We start from the raw sequence: 25,384 nt of genomic DNA on the forward strand, positions 1-25,384 counted from the left end.
GATGCTAAGGATAGAGGCGTGTAGTCAAATTTAGAAATACAGCTAGAAAAGTCTTTGATCAGGAGATAAAAAGAATGTATGTTTAGGGGCAGGGTGAATTAGTATTCAGGAAGAAAACTAGGTAGATACCAGAAAATCAATTGTCAATCAGCAAAAGTCAAAAGTCTTAATAAAAGTCATAGTTGTATCACCCAACTTCAATGTGAACTCTCAAGAGTATTTTTTTTAGGTTTTTAATCCAAGACTTGGCCGCTGGTAAGTCACACTGTCCTTTTTTATAATGTGATACAGTCATTAACAGTCACATGGCCATTACTACCAACAATATGACAACCAGTCTGAACATGCTAATGAATGCAATAACAATTCCATACAAAATTAACCAAATGTGACATTGCAAACATAATTCATTTCAAAACAATTGGTAAAACAATAATAATAACAAAACAAGTGTTAAAAAATTAATCGTTTGTTTGTAGAATAAATCATGACAATAACAATAGTATGCATTTATCTCCAAAACGTTAATTATTAAAATGAGTTGAGAATCTGTGCAATTTTTCATACAATTAACAGTTTTTTTTATGTTAGTGAATTAAAAAGGCTTCCCTCTTGTCAGCGCAGGTCTGTCCATCTTCTTTCCTGCTCTTAAGAAGAAGGGCACAGCCTGACTATTGGCCTTCAATGCAGGAAACAGAATCAGCTCACTGAAGCCCACCAACTGGCTCATCACTTTGTCAGATCCTACAATCACACATAAACAAAACAGAAAATAGTTTTCTTATTTATTTCTATAAAAAAATAAAACTGACATTTGATTTCCACAGACAGTTTCAGCCAGTAGAAGGCATAAGGCATTGAAGAAGGGTTTTGATGTTCAATGGGTTTGTTTGAAAAGCAGTCAGGCAGACATGGTGGACAACCTTCATGTTAGTAAAGTCTCATACAAGAAACACATAGGGGCAGATACACTAGTGAGTATTAAAACAGGCGTATGTATCAAAAAGAGCATGTGTCTCTTCAGTGCATATTGCTCAATAAAGAGAAAACAATAGGACAAAAAGTTTTATGCTACTGGCCTCCTTCCACAAAAGAACACAGAAAAAGCAGAAAGCAATTTCAAACCCATTTGTTTTCATTTTTGCATAAAACATGAACAAGGACTGGGTGAGGCTTGCTGCCTCCCATGTAATTTTCAGTCTGCTGCTCACTTTGGGATTTGTGCAGACAATACCCTTTTTCACAATCGGATCCATTATTTTTCAGTTAAGTTTTCTTTGGCTGCTGTACCAGTACATTTGACTTTAGGGTCAATTCATTTTTTAATATTTCTGCAAACCCTGGAAAAATATGATTTCTACTGTATGGGTGTAACCAGGTTCTCCAGTGGGGACCCAGAATGTGAACATAGAGTGTGGAAAACAACTGTCCTATACAGCAGAGTTAAAAGAGAACTCCCTCCGCTCAAGTGACTAGGTGGGCTTTTGACTGGGAGGGAAGACTCCATCTGAGCCCTGCTATACTAGCAGAGAGCAACAAGGAATCACGTCCTGTATGGTTGCAACACACCACAATCTTTATAGTGCCGGGGACAGGTCCTAAATAGAAATGTACAAGTGTCCCTGGCTCTAGGGGCTCCACTCACATACTTACTTTTAAGTGGCAGTACATAATTATAAAACAAAAACACATAACAACCCAAAAACAACAAAAAAGCATTAAAATACGCAAAACAAGCAATACCATAACCATGGACATAAAGCCTTTGCCATTCATTAGAATGTGCATATGATCAATTCAGAAACAGTGAACAGGCCTCAAAATAAATGACTATGGACTATACTGGTCAGCTTCAGAAAGAGACCTCACTCCAGGCAGCTAGACCCCAAACTCAAAAAGTAGACTATCACACCTGCATAGCCTGAAATAGGAAATTGGCTTTAAACATTCAAAAATATCTTTCAATGTTCCAACCACACAAAAATGCCCTTCAAGGGACAGAAAGCAGTGACAACTTCTTGTTTGAAAAACAAAAAACAAAACTATGTTCTTTAAATTCAAAGAATTTACTTAATGAGCAGTATGGGCAAATAAGGCAAGATGAGGTGAGAAGGGTATGCCTAAAACCATAATCCAAAAATCATAAACCAAAGATAAAGGGAAATTCTGCAATAAACCAGTAAATCCAAAACTCATACTTATGCCAGTATGTGCCACATAACAGTCAATGAATCTCTGAGGAGCTCATTTCCTCATCCTCAATATAAAGGCTAAGGGTGGTCACATAGAATAAAGTCATGGAGGGCCCACCTTTTGAAATTACACCCACAAGACACTAAGAATTTGGCCTTAAAGTACATACACATAATACATAACAATTAAACAGTACTTACGTAATCATTATTAACAAAAATTGCTTAAAAAACATGAAAGATAAAAACCATAAGAGGGGGATTAGCATAAACTGGGAACAAACCCTGGCTGTAACATAACAGTATAAAGAAGCTGGATAATCCAGGGAAAATCCACTCATATTAGGAGAGAATATTCAGTCTTCAAAACAAGCCCAAAAATTAAAACTCTGACCATGCATTCATCCACGAATGAGGAAATGGAGAGTTTGTTAGCATCACATGCAAGAAAGTCACTTAACCCACAACCTAGTTTATAGTAACCAGCTAAAATAAGATTCACTTTTCATTTAAATTAGTAATGAAGTGTTTTGTTTTTTTTTTGTTTTGTTTTTTTTGCCTCATGAATCACGTGTTCTGTATATAAAGCTTTATAACATGCTGAATCTGTTACATACTCCAACAAAATGTGGGACAATTTTGAAGAATTTTCCATCAAATCCATGATTGGCATATCCTATGATTACAGCTTCTCTGGAAGTGAAAAACACCCTGAAACTCAACAAGGATATCAAGAAAACAACTAAGAGACTCCCACTAAACAAACAGTGTACACGTCTGCATAGAGCTCGAATGGGGTCATACAGATAATTGAAGAAAACATGAACATTCAATCAGAAAGCAGCAGCAGCTGTCAGTGCTTCAGACTGCTATTTCAGGCTCATCACAGAGATTGATTTGAGGAACTGCATAGATCCCAAAATGCAAAACCACCAACCAATACAGAAAGGTAATCCACCACAAAATTAGTAAACATTAAGTCCTTGCCAAAGTCTAGCAAGCGAAAATGGGAAAAAAGGAACTTCAAATCTGTGTTCGTGATGAGAATATAAGAGAAGACCAAATATCAGAAATTAAGTAAATGTGGGACAGGCAGAGGCCAGTGGGACAACAACAACATCCACCCTGGGATTTGTAGCAGCACAAAGACAAAAAAAGAAGGAATTGAATTTCCACACATTTCACATTTTTCAGCTCACATGATTTATTTTCATTTAATTACATACTGTATTTTCTCAGAATAGGAGCTACAGTTCACGGTCAAGTTTGCTTGCCAAATGTTGAGCAAGAGCACAATGGTGGTTTTCTAAAAGGCAGCCAGTACGAAAGACACAGAAGGTGAGGTAATGAAAACTGTGAAGAAAGGATTTAGAAGAGCTGTGACGTTTTTGAGTGTGCAGTCAAAACACAACTATGAGCCATAAATCAACTGATTCCTGAGTCACTTCACTTATGACACTTTTGTGAGATAATCTCATCTCTCTAATGACTTTGAGTTTTATTATTCACATTTGCTTGCAACATATCTCCTTTGATTGTTTGATCTATATAGCTATTGTGGAACGTGGCCCGGACACAGACAGACGGACAACGGTTTGTCACCCAGCACACACATATTTTATTTATATACACTATTTACAAACTTATAGTCCGTGCACAAACCCAGTGCCTCCAGCACCGATCCCCCAAAGTCCAAGCCTCACTCTCCAGTGCCTTCCTTCTGGCCGCCTCCACTCCTCTCTCTCCGGACTCCAGTCCTCTTCCACCCGACTCTTGACTCCGAATGAAGGGAGGCTGCCCCTTTTATACCTATCCGGATGGGCTCCAGCTGCTCTCCGACACTCCTTCGCGGACATTCCCCTGTGTGGCGGAAGTCTCGGCTGTGCTCCCGGAAGCCCTCCGGGTGTCCCCAGTTTTCTTCCCCCCAGCACTTCTGCCACACCAGAGCTCTTCAGGCACCGGGGTGCCCCCTGGCGGTGACCACGGGCCCCTACAGGGTTGAGCTTCCAAGCTCTGCACCCGTGGCCCCCAGTGCAACCAGGGTGGTCACCCCCTTGTGGTCAGGAGGAGGCGTACCACCCCCAGCCGTCCACCACACTATCTATCTATCTATCCTATACAGTGCCTTTCATATCTATCTAACTATACCATACTACCCTTTGTGTTACAGGAATGCCAGTGAGTAAAGACTGGCAGGTCAGTAGCGTCTGTGCACTGATTTCATTCCCATTTGCTAACAATAGACACATTAGGTCCCACAAAACACTCTTCTATTTATATCTTGGAAGAACAATGGCTGAGGAAATAGATGATGTTAAACCAACTGATTTTCAGAGGAAACCCAACATGTGCAACATTGCAGATGTTCAAGTGATTCATTCTTCTGCCTGACTTCTGTAGGAAACAAAAGCAGCAGTTGGCTGAAGTTAAAACACACTAACTACATCCATATTTTAAAATTAAACAAGTGAGTAGTTGTTCATATTTTAGTAGCTAAACAATATTTAACGTAAGATCACAAAAGACTCAGTGTGCTTGACTAGCAAAAGAAAAAAGCTAAAGAATTACAACTACAAAAAGAAGACGGATATCTAATTTTGACATTTTCCAGTTATTGATATATTCATAAATTAAACACAAAGACACCATCAAAGGTTTGGGGGATCCCTCTGTATACTGTAGGTGTCAGGCAAATGAATTACGTCTTTACAGGCTCAAGTCCAAAACAGAACTGATTATAAGAAAATGGAGATGACATATGTGGTCGGCGGAAGGAAATGACATCATGGGTACTGTACGTAGCATTCTGGATCCGGAAGTGACATCAGGAGGAGGCGGGGATCTGGTGGACCGGAACTGGAAGTGATGTTGGCTGGGGACTGGAAGTGATGGTTTGGATGAGGGTTCAGCACTAACCCCTGGTCAGGTGGACAAATTCACTTATTTGAGCTTGTAAACCGGCTCCTGTGTCACAATATATATATACATCAATTTAAATAGATAATTTTGCAATTGTTGTCCATTAATCAAAATTTAACACATAATGACAAAGAGGAAACATGTTTTTGAAAGGTTTACCCACTTGTTAAAAATCAAAACTGAAATCACTTATTCATTCAAGTATTCAAACTCTTTGCTGTGGCACTTCAAATGTGGTCAGGAGCATGACTGGAGACCACCTGTGGCAATTGACTGAACATCATTTAGAAAGGCACACAGCAGTGTATAGAAGGTTCTACAAGTCACACAACACATCAGGATGAAAAACAAGCCATGAAGTCCAGAGAACTTTCTGTGGACCTCCATGATTAAACTGAAGTGAGGCATAGATCAGAACAAGGGTATAAAACCATTTCTAAATAGTGTTGCCAGGGCCATAGTGGCTTCAATAATTGTGAAATGAAAGAAGTCTGAAACCACCAGGACTCTTCCTAAAGTAGGCCATTCAGCCATGCAAGAAGGGCTTTGATCAGGGAAGTGACAAGCAACCCAATGGTCACTCTGACAGAATTTTAGACTTCCACTGCTGAGAGGGGAGAACCTGTCAGAAAGAAAACCATCTCAGCAGCACTCCTTCAGACATTTATGTGTGATAAGAATGAGTCTTCAGACATCATAAAGGTTTGGGGCAGCCACCCGTATATTATTTCCCAGCTGCAAAAGTTTTTGAAATAGTTGAACAGAGATGTTAACCAGACAGAGTCCAAAACAGAACTGAATATTTGGAGGCAAGATGGCGGTTTTAAGGGCTGGGGAAGGAAATTATGTAATCTAGTCCAGAACCGGAAGTGGCATCATCAGAGGCCCCGGCACCGGAAGTGACATCGTCAGAGATGTCGTCACCGGAAGTGATGTCATCAGAGGAGCCGGAAGTGACATCATCAGAGGTGCTGGAACCCGGTGAGATTTCCTGGGAATGGTCGGCAAGAAACTGAGAGAGGCAGTCAGCACACTCTACCACCACCCTGGTCTGGTGTATTACATTTCCCCAGGCTCTTTAGCTGTCTCCTAAACACACATGTGTGACATATGATACAGTGGCTAGATGGAAGCCACTCTTAAGTAAAAGGCAATTGACTGCATTTAAAGAACTCTGAGAGAAGAAGAAAAAATATTCTCTGGTCTGATGAGATTGAAATTCAACTCTTTGGGCAGAACTTCAAAACCAGGTACTCTTCCTCACCTGCCTAATACAGCATGCATTTTTTTTTCAGGTATTTCAGTTTTCCTCAAACATTCTCTAAAGACGTGTGCATTAAGTTAATGTGCAAATTCACACTGGACTTGTGTGTGGTGGTAGTGTGTGAATGAGTCCAACGACTTGAGCCCAGCTCCCTGGGATAGGCTCCAGGCAACCCCTGACCGTGAATCGTACTGCATGGGCCTGAGAATGTTATATTCAGTTTAAGTTCCCTGACAGGAGAATTAAAAAGTCATGGTCTTCTAGTGTTTTTCCAGAGTTGGAGATTGCTAGGAGATCACTTGCCTAGCAGGGATATTGTGCTTTGTCTGTTGCTGAGAGTAGTTAGGTAGGTAGTTAGAAATTCCTCCACAGTGTGGGCAAAAGTCATGCAGTCATCATGTAGTGTAATGGAGACTGGTGATTGTTAAGTTTTGTCTTCAATTCAATTCAACATATTCTCATTTTACCTCACAGTACAATAAAATGAACTAATCAGTCAATCAATCAACCAATTAATTACATTAGAATAAAATTGACTTTTTACCTCAAAGTACCCTTAAAAGTGACTAGTGCAACTGATGCAGAAACATGCAGCAATAATCCAGTACATGATAAATCAACACGGCAAATACAAATTATTAAACAACACAGTGACAATTAAAAATATCAATAAATATCTAATCATATCAAAATAAATATTGTAAAACATTATGTATATTGGTGTTATGTGGTATAGGTTTATGTTTATATCTTTCCCATTTTACATTCACTCCTTCTGCTGGAAAAGTGGACAGTTTATATCCTGTAGCCTTGCTGTCAGGAAGAAAGGCAAAACATGGCATACCAAAAGGGGCAATGCCAGCTTCATCCTAGAGTGCTGTCCACTAGACTTTGATATTAAACTTAATGCCTAAATCACCATAATTAATTCCCCCTGACATCCATCATCCAAACCCCCCACAGCAGTCCTTGCCATTTCTATCACACTGAAGATTTTATTTTCCTCTCTTGTGTTGCCACTGGCTCTGATGTGTTAGTTTTACTTTTTCTCTGGTAATTTATAATCTCTGTGTTGCTTTGCATTTAAAAGTCCAAGCAGTGGATTGAATGGTGAATGGAACCATATGCAAATGAATTGAATCCAAGTGATTAGAATATTTTTCACTGAAATAAAAATTGTATGCAAGCTTCTGTGGAATGCTGCTGTTAAGAAGTTAAAATGACGCATTTGCTCTAGGGCTCTGTCAAGTGATGTGAGATGAAAAAGTGAAAGTGAACATTAACATCACTGACGTAAAACTTGAGAAAAGACTTAGATAAGCATGCATACTGGTGGCCATGTGTGCTTTGAAAAGGAAGACACCTTAGCAGGTAGTTCTGGAGCCTGAAGACTTTATATAGTTCAAGTTAATGTGTTCATTTCTTTGCCGCCACTGCAGTTAAATAACCCAAGAAGTTCTAAAAGCAGTTCCAAGAATGCCCACTAGAGAGGGATATCACAGTCAAACCCTGGCTAATAATAAGGACAAGCACCAAACTTTATAAAATAAAAGTTTATTCTCATAAGGCTCTTTAATACGTGAGAAGCTCAGAGGAGCACAAGAAGCAGATGTATTACTCAAAAACACTAATACAATCCATTATACTAATACAAGTCCCAAAACAGTAATCCAGAAACAGAGCCACATGGTTCCAAAATCCAGAAATCCAATAAATCAGTGGTTCTCAACCTGTGGGGCAGGCCCCCCTAGGGGGGCACGAAGTAACAAAAAGGGGGGCGTGAAGATGTGAAAAAAAGAAAGCAAGAATCAAAAATATGAAAAAAAATCTGTTGAAACCAAAACAAATGAACTTAAACTACATTCTGATACTAGAACAATAAATATAGAGTTAGATAAATGTCGATAAAAGTTAAGTAGGTATAATAAAATATGCATCTACATTTCAAAAAAATGTTAGGGGGGGCACGATTAAAACTGTTATGAAAACTCGGGTTGTAAATACTTAAAGTTTGAGAAACACTGCAATAAATCAATGAAACATAAATAAATTCACCATCTACCTACCACATTTGAAATGAGCCACCAGGAGCAGTAAAAGACCCTCCAGATATATAAGGCAGAGGGCAGTTCCTGGTGGTGATTGGCCAGTGGCTTCATCTCTTGGTGGTCAACCCACAAAACACCTGGAACATAACACAGGAAGCTTATAGACACAATCAAAAACAAAGAATAATGTGCGTAATCAACAAAAATAACATTAATATAAATAAATGGCACAAAAAAGACATGAAACAAGACTTTGAACCCCAGTTAGGGTAGGTACCCTGGCTGTAACATCATTCACTTCACAGCCTCCCAACATACAAGCTGAGGGTGGTCTTCAGAGTGGCTCTGTCTGTTTGGCTTTCATGCTAAAAACATGATGGACACAGGGGAACATGTGATACATAGATAGTCAATAATTATTAAGTTGAACAATGATTGCAAAAACTCCATAAATATAATAAACACATGGAAAATAATACTTTATAATAAACAAGTAAAACACAGAAAAGCAAAATAAACATAAGCCAGGAAAAGCACCCTGGCTGGAACATGACATGGTTATGATGAGATGGGACAGGCTTGTGTGGTAATAGGAAAGTGGACAAATGGGGGAGCCGTCCCTTTAGATCTTATTAGTTAGGCTCAGGGTGGCATGGTGGCGCAGTGGTAACGCTGCTGCCTCGCAGTTAGGGGACCTGGGTTCGCTTCCCGGGTCTTCCCTGCATGGAGTTTGCATGTTCTCCCCGTGTCTGCGTGGGTTTCCTCCCACAGTCCAAAGACATGCAGGTTAGGTGGATTGGCACTTCTAAATTGGCCCTAGTGTGTGCTTGGTGTTTGTGTGTGTCCTGCGGTGGGTTGGCACCCTGCCCAGGATTGGTTCCTGCATGTGCCCTGTGTTGGCTGGGATTGGCTCCAGCAGACCCCCGTGACCCTGTGTTTGGATTCAGCGGGTTGGATAATGGATGGATGGATAGTTAGGCTCAGTGAGGCTTTTGTTTCTTTGTATATCTTTCTTACTTTGCATTCTCCTTCTAATGCCTCTGATAGCATACGGATATCCTTGTTCTAACCCATCTGAAGTCTACTGCTACTGTTCTAGACCCTCTTCAGTTTGCAAATTGAGCAAATAGATCTGTGGACAATGCCATCAACATGGGCCTTCACTTCCTGCTGGAGTATCTGGATAGTAAAGGAACTTATGCCAGAATACTGTTTGTTGACTTCAGATCAACTTTTAACAGCATTGTCCCTGAACTGTTTTTAGTTAAATTTCTACAGACTGAACTGAATCCTTCCATCTATAAATGGATTTACAGTTTTCTGGTAAACCTGAAACAACACGTTCATGTGGGCTCCTAACCCTCTGACTGTCTCCATATTAGCACAGGTACTCCTCGGGGCTGTGTACTTTCCCCCTACTTGATTCCTTGTACACCAATGACTGTAGATCTATTGATCCTTCAGTTAAAATTATCAAGTTTGCTGATGACACCACCATTATTGGTCTAATTACTAATGGCAACAAAAAGAAGTGTCTCATCTCGTGTCTTGGTGTGCTTCCAACAACCCAGTGCCCAATACCTCCAAGACAGTGGAAATAAAACAGCAGTTACAACCTCTCCCACTAGAAATGAATGATTCTGCAGTCAGTATAGTGGAATCCTTCAAATTTTTGGGCACAAATATCACAAACACTCTTGACTGGGACCTTAGCACCAAATACATTACTAAAAAAGGCCTAGCATTAGTGATTGCACTTCTTACGTCAACCAAAAAAATGAAATATTTCCCAGCCAATCCCAGTTCAATTTTACAAAGCCATAATTTAAAGTGTAATTACATTCTCCATTGTTTCCTGGTTTGGTGCAGCAACAGCACACTCCAAAACCTGTATACATCTCATTTCACTAACCATGTCATAAGGATATTCATGGACTCACCTCATCCTGCTCATCACTTATTCCATAAACTCCCCTCTCGTAAACACTTCAGGTCAATTAAAACTAAAACTAACAGACACCTCGATTGTTTTTTTTCCCAGAGCCATTGCCCTCTCAAACCAGTAACCTAGCCTGACTTCTTTGTGTATTCATTCATGCATTCTCTCAGATATGAATGTGTGTGTACAGTATGTGTACAGTATGTGTACATGTATATGTGTGCACGTGCATATGCACTACACTCACACTTTCACTTGCACATCATCATCTGCACATCTCCTTTATAATTGTACTATTCTGCAAACTTGTATGAAGTTTTTCTTTTTAACTTATGCCATTTATGTTATTTATACAGTATGTGATGTTGTGCTCTGTTATATGCAGCTCCAAATCTGCCAAGTCAAATTGTTGTACATTAAATACTAGCAAATACAAGTGATTCTGATTCCTGTTTGTGGTTTAATAAGACAATTCTTTAGTGTATTCTGGGTGCTCTAATATATTATAGAGATTAAAGAAATCTTCATTTGACTGCTCATGCAGACCTCTGTTACACTAAGTTAATATTAATAATAAAAGTCGAATTAGAGATTCAGTCACTTGTGTAGTTCCTCTTATTTGTATTCAGAGCTGGGGCGAGTGGAGAGGCATGTAGCTTACCTTAAACTAGCAGCAGTCTCTTTCCTTCCCTCGCTTTGAAAAACAGCTGCGGCACCTGTCGCCACTACTGTCTGCAGCAGCACAGATGGTCTGCTCTTCTGGAAAACCCATACATCTGGAAGAAATTATCCCTCCCTGTTACTAAAGTCTCTGATATTTCCTAAACAGCCTCTTCTCTCTTGTGTTGGCACCATCAGTTTACGTGTGTGAAATTCCCCTTTGGGTAAAGAATGTAAAATCCAGGGAGGTCGATGAAAAAATCCAAATAAGGCTTAACCAAGATCTTCATTTACATGCATCCACCCACACAAACACACAAAAAACATAGCCACACTACTCAAGCAAAGCATATGCAAACTCTTGTGTTATAACACATAATATACTTCAGACAATTGAATGAATGTTCAATGTTGGTCTCCAGTGTATTTCAAATTTTCAGTGACACCCAGCCTTCACAAGAAGAAATGAGAAAAGCCTCAGCCTGACTACAACTTTGTTTCCACTCTAGACTGGCCGCTGCCCTGCGCAACTTTTTGCCTCCTTGCAATGCATTATGGTGGCTCTGCTTACTTACTTTATCCTGGACTCATCAGAAAAAGATCATCAGTCAGGGCAGCCACTAAACAAGAATGACAAGGTGGTCTTGCTACCTCACTGAAAGTCACTGCTGCTGTCCTTGACCTATTTAGATCCAACAGCACCACTGTGTGGTGTAGGATTTGAACTTAAATGTTTATAACAGGGACCTTAATTATGACTTACCTGAGTAATTGTGCTTTCCTTAACTGGGACACAATCAATAAAGAGATACAAAGTGAGCCAGCAGATTACCAGCTAAGTCAGAAGTTTCAAACAGTCCTGGTAGGCCTCCATTTTTGTTTCAAGTAAATTCCTATTTAGCGATTAATGAAGACTGTTATTTAATTCTGTAGCTTTTTAATATTCTCATTCATTTTCTTTTTTCTGAAGCCAACAGACCAGAGCAGATCAGTATTCCTCATATCCTCATTTGTTTCTTTTCAGATATTTTACTGAAACAGATATTTTATGAAATATACGGGTGCAAATGAGATCTAAGTTAGCCTGGGCATCTTTTGACTGGCTTTGTATGTCAGTACTATATTGGTTGGCTGTTGATAAAATCATAAATGAAACTATTAAAATGGATGTCATTTAAAATCAAGGCAACATAGCACGTTCCATGATTATTAATAATTGTTAATAATGGAGAATGTGGCTGGAAAGAAAACCTGCAGCCACTGCAGCTCTCCAGGAAATGAGTCCTTGGTTTATATGGTCATTATTGTCACATGTACAGAGGAATGATTGCTGAGAATAATTACCTCGTACTTCAAGTCTTCCTTACTTGAAAAATCACACAATGTATTTGTCTTTTAGATAAAAGCGGACATACAGTACACACAAGCAAATATACTGTAAAAGTGAAATACAGTACTAAAGACAGAATATACAGTACTCTGTATATTATATAAAAAAATCCACATATGTTTCCAAATATTTACACCTATGGTTTTCAGAAAAGTAAGTGGAGACTGAAGTGATAAGCTATTTTTTTATATAGGAAGCAGGCTGTTCGGTTTGTCATTAAAAAAACCTTCAGCAGGTGGCAGCAATTCTCTAAAAATAACCCACAACCTGCACATCTCTGCTTGACCAACTGATTGCCCTCTCTTTATAGGGCATTACTGCCCCGGGCTGTTACTTTGCTCTGGGGGTCCTGCTTGTAGATGGTTACAATTATGTCTGATGGTATTTGGGGGGTACAAAAAGAACAAAATGAATGGATGGAAGTGAATTATGCAGTATGAGATGCAGAAAAAATATCTTGTCTTTGAACTGAGAGCACTACATTTTACATTTTTATTACTTACCATACATTCCTACTAACTCCCTAATCCTTTCTGTTTATGGTGAAATGGGGAAAATGGAAAAACAATACTCATGCACTTCAGAACTAAGTGACTAAATGCTTCTCAACATAACATGACAGGAGTAAATTAACCTTATGGACCATTTTCAGGATAATCATAAGTAACCAGTTTTCAAAATGTCAATAAATCTTCATGCACTTCGCTTTGACCCACTCATCTTCCAACAAGCTCCTTGATCCTTGGTTGCAGGTCTGCCATATTTCCGTACTCGCTTTAGAAGCTTTGCTGGTGAATCTAAGTGCACACCTGATGCACAGAGCAATATTAAAAGGAGAGGAGCCTTCACAGATACTTTTTAGATACTTCAACCAGGTTTATCTTTCACAAAGCTGTTGGTTTCATCCATACCATCAGGTTACAGCCTGATCCTTGGTGGGTCATCATACTTGCCAGTGCTTCAATTGTAAAAATATGCAAAATAAAAGTTGTAGCGTACTGGACCTTAAATGTGTCTTGGGATGATATTTGCTGGTAAAATTAGTTATGCAAAATGCTTTTATTAATTAATTTGTCTTCTTCTGGCACATGCTGTCATGAAGATGCATTTAGATGCTTATCAGTTGCTTTAGTGGTTAGTGCTGCTGCCTCACAAACCCAGCATCCAGGATTCAAATTTTGCATTCAATTGCTGTCTGGGTGGGTTTTCTTCCTCATTCATAATGTTGTTACACAAACTACAAAATATTATGTGTGTGTGTGAGAGTGAGCGTTGGTATGAACTACTTGCCCCATTAAGAACGGTCTCCCTCATTTCACCCAGTGCTGCTGGGATAGGCTCCAGCAAATGGAACTGAATGTAATTTAGCCAGGTGAGAATGTTATCGTAGGTTTTGCTACAATGTGAGGGAATCAACACATAAATCAGATAACGCAACTCTTTTGTTTGCATAGTATGTCAAAGGACGGCGCTCTGTTGATATTCTGCCTCTGTGTAACACGCTTAACATTTATAACCAGAAGCAAATTAATTGCTAATTAATTGCTCATTGGGACAATTTGTGCCTGCCTCCATAATGTCAAACCTATCATCAACACTCAAGGCAGAGACAGCAGCATACTAGCTGTCAGGTCTGCTTCTCTGCCTTGCTCTGTCTTCATTTTAGTTGTTTTCTGTTGTGGCATTTAGTGCTTTATTGGTGCCGACCCAACACAGACTGACACCAGAGGCATGGGCAAAATAAACAAAAAAGTCTTTATTTTCTTCCCCTGTGGGTGCACGTCTTCCCCGTGTCCCACAGGCAGTACACAGTCCACAAAAAAAAAAGTAAAGTAAATCACACCCCAAATCACACTCTTCTTTCCTCCAGTCCTCCCAGGGCAGCTTCGTCCACTTCCTTCCTACTCTGGTGCCCTGAGTAGTGGCTGCAGGCTCCTCTTATAGCCCACCTGAAAGTACTGCAGGTGCTCATTGACCTACTTCTAGCTGCACTTCTGGGTGTGGCTGCGCTCCTGCCTAGACAGGCTCATTAAGTCGTGCAGATCTATGCAGCTCCCCTGGCGGAGGCCATGGAGCACAACCAAGATGAGCACCAGTGCTCCATGAAAGTAGCCCCAGACCTGGGGGGCTGCCAACAAAGGTTCCAAGGGACGTAGTGTGGCTCCCATGGCTGCTCCCCCGGATCTAATGACAAAGGGACGGAATGGGTCCTGGCCATCCGCCACACTGTTCTTCCCTGATCTCTTAGCTGGTTATTATTGTTAATTATGACCTGAGTTTACAAGACCTCTTCTTTATACTAAATTAGTTCTTTGATTCTTGATTTGGAGTTTCATGTTTGCTAGCTGTTAAGTTTCTGCTAATTATCTAATAGTAACAATATTTTATTCTGGTCCTTGAATGTTCTTTGTTCTTGCGATGATTAATTTATTCTAATTTGTTAAAGGTTAAATTGCTTATTTGTTTGGATCTTTCTTAGTTTACTGATTTTTCTGTTTTTGGTGTCCAGCTTGCATTACATGATTAGTTAAGGCAAATTATTTCTTCTTAAATCCACTTTTCATATATCAATAAATCCATCCATCCATCCATTTTCCAACCCGCTGAATCTGAACACAGGGTCACGGGGGTCTGCTGGAGCCAATCCCAGCCAACACAGGGTACAAGGCAGGAACCAATCCTGGTCAGGGTGCCAACCCATCGCATATATCAATAAATAAATCTCTAAATTTATTTTGCCAGTTTTTCTGTATTTTTTGGATTCTTTCATAAAAGTTTTGGCTTTACCTTATCAATGATCACAACACAAGTAAATTCTAAAAAAATGGAACTGCAGTATACCTAAATTTAGCTGTTTTTTCTTTTAATGTAATATGTGATCCTGCTGACTTTTCCCTTTTTATTGTGCTACCTTTACCAGAAGAGGAGACGCCTGAAAATCTGTTGCCTCCTGTTATTAAATTAATATGATTGTTAGAAGACAGTACAGAGTGGTGAAACCAGAAAACACAGAGCAATGGTATGGTAGGGTTAAAGTCAAAAGACAGGTAGGAGAGTCAGAAACCAAGGAAATCAAACAAAACCAAAGTTAAAATCAAACCAAAAGCAGTTTCTGTCATAATTTAACATATTGTCAATCTCAACTGTTTAAGAATACGGCATTCTGACTTGATTTCAACCTCTTCGTCTTTTTCTAGTTCTAACTTTATTTAAAACTCTGTCTAGTTTAAATGCATATTGCACATTCTCTAGTTTAAAATGTGTCACTTATTTATTGTCTATTTCATATGCCTATTTATTCTATATTCTCTGTTATGCTGTTCTATGTTTGTCTGTACTGAAAAACCTGGAGCCACGTCGTCTCGTCTCTCTATGTACCTGTACAGTGTATAGCAGAGATGACAATAAAGTTGACTTTGACTTTGACTTTTGACTAAATCTTCTTGGATGCACTTTTAGCTCCCACTAACACTAATGAGTAAAGGATTGAGAGATATTATGAAAGAAATCCAATAATTGGATGCCAGAAGCTCTATCAGGAGCTCTGGCCACCATCTTATATAGGTGGGACAAGATGATTCAACATGTCACATGATTGCAATATCACATTATTGGAAATAGACATAGTAACTATAAACAACATAATCAATTAACATGCCAAAATGGTGGAGAACATAAAAAAATGAGTACAAGATGGTGAAGCCAGAATAGCAATACAATAATTGAGAGGGTAAAAACAAATCACAAAAGGTCCTAAAATACTCAGAGCACTAGAGGTTTACATAAACTTAAGTTACATTGCCACCTTTCAGCTGAAATTAAACCATCACCTGTGGTTCTAAATACTTTTTCAAAAGGTAAATCTTGTATCAAACATTATGTAACCACAATTCTGGATTCCTGTTTATGGGAGCAACCAGAAGGTTGTGTTATATAAATAAACATCAACAACAAAATATCATCTGTGTGTACTACATATTCTCTACTATTAATCTTCTGAAGCTAGGCTCCTTGATTTGGTATGTTACTCTCACTAATCTTTTCTTACCAATTGTGAAGGACTGCGTCACTGAAAAGAAACATTAGTTTGACGTTTTTCTTTGTTGTGGTTTTTGGTAAGTATTTATAGCCACATGTAATTAGGCAAATAAGCCCTTACTTGATGTAAATGGCTGCTGTGAAGTGGAGTTCTGTTAGGGAAGGGCTCCATATTGGCACACAGATGCCTTTGAGCTGAGGTTCACCCAGAGTGTGAGAGAGAATCAGTGGCCTATATGTCTCTGTACATCTCCAGGAAAAAACGGACCTCCATGTTGGCATTGGTTTGCCACTGTGGTAAAATGGAGTGAAATTGGTTGCCCCAAAAGACTTTTAGAAAGTCATTAGAGAGAACAGGTGAAACTTACTTGGATGTTCACATGCATGAGCACACACGACTGAACTATTAGATATGGTGTTTTCCTACCTGCTTGGCAAGCATCATGACATGCATTATAATGAGAGAATTTCAAATAACACCAGTGTGGATTGATCTGGGAAATCCTGTGAAATCCTCAAACTCTAATGCAGACACTAGAGGTCATCTTCTTTCTTTGATGTTCATTGTAAGAGACAGAGCACCACAAGGATAGCCTCTGGTTTAATTGAGTAGAGGAGGTGCTGGGGAAGAGGCAATGAGCTGTTTGTTCTTTTTGGAATTACTTTCCTGGACTATAAAATTGTTTGAAAAAAAAAAAATTCTGATTTTTTTATTTTCTTTTACTATTAAGTAGTTACTTATTATTTCATTTTTCATTGTTTGGTTGACTGTTATCAAAAGATTGCATGACAATAATCTGTGATTTCTGAGTGTGGCTACAATAAAGAAACAGCTGTTTTACTTATATATGTGTCCTGCTTTATCGCTGATTAACTTGGTCATGAACTGCAAGACACCCAGGGCATAGTCTATGCTGGACTTCCATTGTATGAGCATCAAATGAATATATTTCAGTGTGACTCCAGTACTGAAGCCCAGGGCTTGCGAGTGGTAATTTGAAGCCACTCTTTTTCCCAGTGTGATGTACCTCAGTTTTTGCCAGTTTTCTTTGCTTTGCTCTCAACCATTCAGTTCACTTTAATAGGTTTGTTTAGTCTGAAAAAAACACAATCAATTACTAGTGTGGCATGCGACTGGGGGTGGTACCCAGCCGGGATGCCCAAGAGGACTGAAGGAGGGCTTGCGCCTCCTCCAGATCACGAGGGGGCGACCGCCCTGGTTGCATTGGGGTAGAGCTTTCAAGCTCTGCACCCGTGGTCACCCCGGTGCCTGAAGAGCCCTGGACCTCAGCACTTCCGTCACACCCAGAAGTGCTGGGGGGAAGAAGACTGGGGACACCCAGCCGGTACTTCCACCACACAGGGGAGTGTCCACGGAGGAGTGCTGGGGAGCACCTGGAGCCCATCTGGGCTTGTATAAAAGGGGCCACCTCCCTTCAGACGATGACTGGAGTCAGGCAAGGAGTGGACAAAGTCTTGCTGGAGAGGAGTGGAGGTGGCCTGAAGAAGGCAGGCACTGGAAAGAGAGGCCTGGACCTTGGGGAATTGGTGCAGAGGCACTGGGTTGTGCACTAAACTGTAAATATTATTAGTAATAAATATGTGTGTGTTGGGTGACAAAACATTGTCCGTCTGTCTGTGTCCGGGGCTCGTTCCACACTGGTTACATTTCATTAAGAAATTCTGTTAAATGTTTGGTGTAGTACTTTGTCAGAAAAATGAAATGTACTTCATAATACAACAGTTCATTTGATACAAAAGTACTTTGAAACTGTGCTAATTTTGAAAAGGATCTGTAATAAGATGTGCTGTCTCAGGATTATTGTGAGCTGGAAAAGGACCAGAAAATGCAAAAAGGTCAGGTAGACCGAGGTTGTTAAAGAGAAAGCAAAAAGACTGAGACACCAAAACCAAAGGGCAAGACAAAAATGAGACTCAAGAAGCAAAGAAGAATCTCAAAAAACTTAACATGAGTTTCTACTTAAAAGGAAACTAACAGTTCTTCAGTGTGCGCCTGACAAGGGATAGTGAGTGATATGAATGCTGCCATATTTATAGCACTACATCCAATGATGTGAATAGCGCAACCAAATGAGTCACATGGCACTACTTAGAGCATTTTGTCAGCAGCAGAAACAAGATGTTCTTCTTCTTTTGGCTGCTCCTGTTACGGGTTGCCACAGTGGATAATTCTTTTCCATATCTTCTTGTCCTCTCCATCTTTCTCTGTTACACCCATCACCTACATGTCCTCTCTCACCACATCCATAAATCTCCTCTTAGACCTTCCTCTTTTCTTCTTGCCTGGCAGTTCTATCGTTAATATTCTCTTCCCAATATACCCAGCATCTCTCCTCTGCATATGTCCAAATCAATGCAATCTTGCCTTTCTGACTTTGTCTGCAAATCCTCTAATGTACTTGTTCCTAATCCTATCCATCCTCATCACATCCAATACAAATTAACATCTTTAACTCTGCCACCTCCAGCTCTGTCTCCTGCTTTCTGGTCAGTGCCACCGTCTCCAGCCCATATAACATAGCTGGTCTCACTACCGTCCTGTAGACCTTCCCTTTCACTCTTGTTGATACCCGTCTGTCACAAATCACTCCTGACACTTTTCTCTACCCATTCCACCCTGCCTGCACTCTCTTTTTCATTTCTCCTCCACAATCCCCATTACTCTGGACTGTTGACCCCAAATATTTAAACTCATCCACCTTTGCCAGCTCTACTCCCAGAATCCTCACCATTCCACTGACCTCCCTCTCATCCACACACATGTATTCTGTCTTGTTCATACTGACCTTCATTCCTCTCCTCTCTAGAGCATATCTCAACCCCTCCAGGGTCTCCTCAACCTGCTCCCTACTCTTGCTACAGATCACAATCTCATCAGCAAACATCCACGGTCCACGGGGACTCCTGTCTAAACTCATCTTTCAACCTGTCCATCACCATTGCAAATAAGAAAATAACAGAAACAAGACGTTAATAAAATAAAACTCATTTAATTTAAATAGAAATAAACAACAAACTACTAAAACAGAATCTCTATTGTAAAAAACTAATCAGACTAAAATTATAAGTATACAAAGCCCAAATGCAACATAATTTACTTAAAAGCTTAATGTTTCCCAAAGTTCTAATACGAATTCTGCTTTAATATATTGACCAAAAGGCACTAGATAAAATAAAGATATTGATTACCAATAAGCTTCACTGTTCATCATCATATTCACCATGTTAAAATGTATTATTATCATTATTGTGTCTGTTTTCAAGATGACAATAAAACATAGAGCCTGCAATTATAGAGAAATATATAGGAAGTAACAAAATCTGCCACTAGGGTGCAGCACTGTGTTCAACTAAAAGCAGCAGAAGTTGAACATGATCTGGTGATGTTATTAACTTTGTGTTTATAAGAATTAGTTTTAAATGCTTTGAAATTACTTCTGCCTTTTTTTTTCCCTCCGGCGCCCCGTGACTTACCCATTTAAGAAAACCCCCCACATATGATATGTCGTTTGACATGTCTTGATGTCTGCTTATGAAGATGCTGTGTTTTTGAGGTTCCCTCCTATTTTTGGTGCTCTATATTTAAAAGTGTCCAATTTTTAGATAGCTTCTGGACCATATTATGTGCAGTAAATTGCATCTTCATGATAAAGAGTAAACCAATAGGGGACAAAAATAATCACGCGTTGCCATGGAATTCATGCCGCATCAACCTACCCCAGGGACTCAACCCTTAATGGGAGATGAGGAGTCAATGTTACTCCTTTTCACAAAACTTCTAAACAATTGGCATCAGTAACATAAATATGTGGAGTGTTGTTTTATTGTAGTTCAAAGTTGCTGATCATGAATATGGTCAGATTTCTGATATTTCTAACTTAACCAGTGGTACTAGCCTTTTAAGAGGTACCCCCACAAAGTGTAAAATGACAAATTTCAAACATAAGCTTGAGAAGCATCAGTTTAGACTATTTCAAGGTAAGAGATTACGAGTATGATGGTATTTGAGGATTTTTGATCCTTTACTTGGGATCTAGCTCTCTGTGGATCTATATCAGAATGAAAAATGACAATTTGCTTTTACAATCCAGAATATTTACACTTTAAACAGTTAAGTGCAAACATAGATCCAGTTGGGCTGCAAGACCAGCCTCACTGAAGGCTGACACACCTGGCAGCACAACCAGGTGCTATGGTGTCCCGCTCTAGTGCTGGGAAGTCGTTGGATAAGCTTCAATGCCGTTCTTGCCCCTTCACCCCATGGTATGGCAATAGTTTGTCTGGGAAGGTGAGGGTCAAGCCAGACTCATCACATCAAGAAAAGACACTTGCCAGCTAGATTTGGTTTGTGATTGGAAGATGGCAGCAGACTTAGGCCAAAGGCTCTGCTCCCCAGCTGAAACCGCAGCAGCCAACCTCAGACCAGACCTTGTGCTATGGTTGGCTGCCCTCCGGCTCACTTACATTGTCAAGTTTACAGTGCCCTGGGAGGATGCAGTGGAGGAGGCTCAATAGCAAAAAAAGCTGAGGTATGTTGAGTTTGTAGCCAATGTGCAGCAACATGAACAGAAGATTTATAGGTGCATCAACATCAAAGTTAATTTGGGAAATGGCGGTGTGAGAGGAGGCCTACCAGCAAAGCTCTCAAAATCATCTCTGGAGCTACTGAGCAGGGTAGTCAGTGTCTCTGGATGAAAAGAAAGGACTCCACTTGGGCCTTCAAGTGAGTGCATGGTATATAGGAGGTGTCATGGGTCTATCAGCAGAACATCGAGGAAAGAGAGGGCCCACTTGATAACCCAGAAGATACCACCACTCACTTGACCATCCTGCAGAGTCTATATGGTGAAGGAGTGACTCCACCAAGGACCAGCATTTTAACTGTTGCTGTTTGTATTACAAAAGGCTACAACAGCACAGAAGATGATCAAGCATAGCCTAGGCTGCTTGTCTCAGATATATAATTAACTGTGTAACAAGGCGCTATATAGTTGCCTGACCCGACACAGACTCACACCAGAGGCATGTATAAAAGCAAGGAAACTTTTTATTTTTCTTCACCTGTGGGGCACGTCTTCCCCGTGACCCCCACAGGCACAACACAGTCCCAAGTACACAAAAACACCCAAAACACATAGTATCCTATTGCACCACCACTCCTCTGTCAAGCTTCGTCCTCCTCCTCCTGACCCTGGCCATTGAGTGGTGGCTACTGGCCCCTTTTATAGTCCATCCGGAAGTGCTCCAGGTGGTTGACTGCTGAGTTCCAGCTGTACTTCTGGGTGTGGCAAATACACTGCCCATAAGGGCTTAGGAGACCCATCTGTAGCATCCCCTGGCGGTGCCTGCGGGACCCAACAGGGCTGTACCCAACTCCAAATCCCATGGAGTCCTGTGGGAAATTGATGCACCACTCCAACACAGGGGGGCTGCCATCTAGCATCCAAAGGGAGGTATTGCACAGTCCATGGCTGCTCCCCCTGAACATATAGCAAAGGGGCGTCCCGGCCAGGCATGGACCCCGGCTGTCCGCCAAAACTGATAGTCTTACACAACAATTTTCAAATGTCTGATGCAGCTATTCTTGCTTATTATTACTTCTACCTTATGAAGTAAATCGTTATTTCTTATGAACACCATGAAATAGAGCATCTTACACTGATTCAGGCTTTTTAATGATTATTCTGAAACCATTTTATTAAAGGTATACATTGAATTGGGGTTTTATTCACCCAAGGAATTCTATGGGAACATTTATTTTGTTCTACTAGGTCTCTATAAAAGTCTTCAGCCTTTATTTACAACTAGTGAAATGTGGACCTATGGTTCTAAAATAAAATGCAAATGAAGTTTGTAGTTTATTACCTAAATGTTTTGAATTTCCAGAACATATCAAGTCATAGGCTTTATATTAAGACCACCATCGATGTTCTAGCCTCATTAGTTTGCAAGAAATCTCGTGACAGACAGACGGACATTAGCCAGTCATCATTGTCCAACCCGCTATATCCCAACACAGGGTCAAGGGGGTCTGCTGGAGCCAATCTCAGCCAGCACAGGGCGCAAGGCATTAAAAAATCCCGGGCAGGGTGCCAGCCCCTCATAGGGCACACACACACACACACACACAGCAAGCACACGCTAGGGACAAATTAGGATCTTCAATGCACCTAACGTGCATGTCTTTAGACTGTGGGAGGAAACCGGTGCACCCGGAGGAAACCCACGGGGGGAACATGCAAACTCCACACAGGGAGGACCGACGGGCTTTAGCATTTTACGTATATAGATTATTTCCTGCAACCATTTCATAGATTTATGTGTTAGTTGCTGTCATGAGAACCTTTCCCAGAAAGTCCCAGGGATGTTTTGCATGTGTCATCTTCAAGTGACCATATAAAGGTCGGTGTATTCATTCTATAATTATCTGAGATTGGATAAACTTCCTGTGCATTTTAGTTGCAATTCTATTTAAGATTTTTTAGGTTTCTTATCATTTCATTTTGGCTTTAAGTCTTAGATTTTTTGGTTAAGTTTAGGCTTTGATGACATTAATGATAGATGTATTGGTTATGACTTTTACCTGTTATTAAACAGAGCTTATCTCCCAGTCCTCTCTAATAATAAAAAATTAATTACTCCTTTTAAGATAATACAAAATTCAGTTTAGAACCAGAAGATGAAATTTAAGCCAGGAAGAATTTCTTAAACTAGAAAATCAAGCTGTTGTCAAACCGAAACAAAACCAGGGAAACTAATGTCAAACAAGTGAGCGGTAATTGTCACAGGATTATCTGGCACCTAACAGGGACAAACGTGGGGGTTGGTGGCAGAATTGGCACTCCAGCTACCATTCAAAACCTCACACTGTCCTACTCCATCTGAACTAGTGTGGTGCTGAGGTGTCACCCATTGCATGGATGCACTTGGCTCCTAATCTGGATGCTGAGTTGGCTTGTCGTGTGGTGGGTGCAGCAATGCACTGTATCAGTGTGTGTTCCAAACCTAACAAAAACAAAATGGCGTTGGAAAAATCACATAAATAAATCCTAACACTATTAAAAGAAAGTGGACCAGAAAACTAACATCAGAGATAGACTCAGCACACAGTGTTTATCTTCCCAAAACTCTGAAACTGAATGACATTTGCTTGCTGACAACTGGTGGGCACTGCTGTCTCAAAGCTCTAGCAGACTCGGTTCAAATCTCATACCTGATCACTGCCTGAGTGGAGTCTGCATCTTCTCCTTATGTCTCGGTTTTTGTATGGGTGCTCTGGTTTTTCTTGCAAATACCACAAATGAAGGCATGGTGGACTGTCAGCCTTAATGTGTCTCTGGTATGAGTGAGAGTAGGTGTTTACGCTCACTGAGCAAATTATTAGGAACACTTGTACATCTGCTTATCAATGAAGTTATCTAATCAATCAATCACGTGGCAGCAGACCAATGCACAACATCATGCAGATTACAAATGAGAAGCCGCCATTAATGCTAACAACAAACACCAAAAATATGAAAAAAAAGATGATCTCTGTGATTTTGACAATGGCACGGTTGTTGATGCAAGATGTGCTAGTTTGAGTACTTCTGTAATTGCTGCCTCCAACTCCAGTCCTGAATAGCTACTGTGGCTGCAAGGTTTCATTCTAATTCTTTTCTTAATTAGTGACCAGTTTTTCCTGCTAATTAACTATTTCACTTTATTCTGATTGACTTTTCTTGAGACTCTGACTGCTGAATTGATTCTTTTTTCCTTAAACGGCACCTAAACATAAATTTGATGTGAAGTGAGCCAAGAGATGACCAACTTACTTGGGGCCTCAAACTCCAACCAACTTGACTTCATTCAGTTTCTTAATTTGAAGCCAATTCTCGTTGCTGATTAAACACATTATTTAATTCCATGCCACTCATTCTGCCATTCCAGACATTTCCAAAAACTGTTGATTTTCTTTTTAAAGAGTGCTGTCTGTCAAAATGTTTTGTGGATCTGAGGAGATCAGCATTACTGAGGCCTTCACCTTTCTTTATTTTCAGTTATCGTGTGATGGACGCAGGTTGTTGTTTATGTGTTGGTACATTTTGTGTCTTAATATTGTTTGGTTGCTAATTAAGGAAAAAAGTAATAATTAAGGGCCCTGAGTCTTAAGTTGTGCATCAATTAAAATTAAGGCAAAGTGTTAATTAGCAGCAAATTCTGATCACTAATTAAGAAAAGGGTTAGAATGAAAACCTGCAGCCACAGTAGCTCTCCAGGAGTTGGAGACCCCTGCTTTAGAGTGTGAAAAACAAGAAACATCCAGCGAATGGCAGTTCTGTGTACAAAAACACCTTGTTGATGGGAGAGGTCAGAGGAGAATGGCCAGACTGCTTTGAGCTAACAGGAAGGCTGCAATAACTCAGATGACTACTCTGTATAACAGTGGTGAGAGGAAAAGCACCTCAGGATGCCTTGAGGTGGATGGGCTACAACAGCAGGAGACCACATCGAGTTTCACTCCCGTCAGCCAAGAACAAAAAACTGAGGCTTCAGTGGGCATGGGCTCAACAAAACTGGACAGATGAAGAATGGAAAAATTCTAGCCTGGTCTGATGACTCTTGGTTTCTGCTAAGAAACACAGATGACAAGGGGATAATTTGGCACCAACAACACGAATTCATGTGCCCAACCAGGCCAGACTGGTGATGGCGTAATGGTGTGAGGAATATTTCCTTGGCACACTATTGGTTTATCAATACTAATTAGTCATTGCTTGAATGCCGCAACCTATCTCAGTATTTTTGCTAACCATGTGTATCCTGTCATCTCCACAATTTACCCATCTTCTAATGGCTATTTCCAAAATATGGCAGCAATGTATGTACAGTATAGGGTGACTATATCAGGGCTGCCAACTGTGATAGCAATAA

The 25,384-nt window shown here is 40.2% G+C and overlaps 1 long non-coding RNA gene across 1 annotated transcript; it reads right to left on the bottom strand.

The window, feature by feature from the left end:
• Positions 1–656: 656 nt before the first annotated feature.
• On the bottom strand, positions 657–23,757 carry LOC120541949. Its single transcript, XR_005636118.1, has 3 exons — positions 23,685–23,757; positions 8,442–8,560; positions 657–744 (listed from the first exon to the last, which is right to left on the bottom strand). It is a non-coding gene; the product is annotated as an uncharacterized LOC120541949 (long non-coding RNA).
• Between the last annotated feature and the right edge of the window lie 1,627 nt (positions 23,758–25,384).

Source organism: Polypterus senegalus, chromosome 13, assembly GCF_016835505.1.
Source record: "Polypterus senegalus isolate Bchr_013 chromosome 13, ASM1683550v1, whole genome shotgun sequence".
Taxonomy (NCBI): Eukaryota; Metazoa; Chordata; class Cladistia; order Polypteriformes; family Polypteridae; genus Polypterus; species Polypterus senegalus.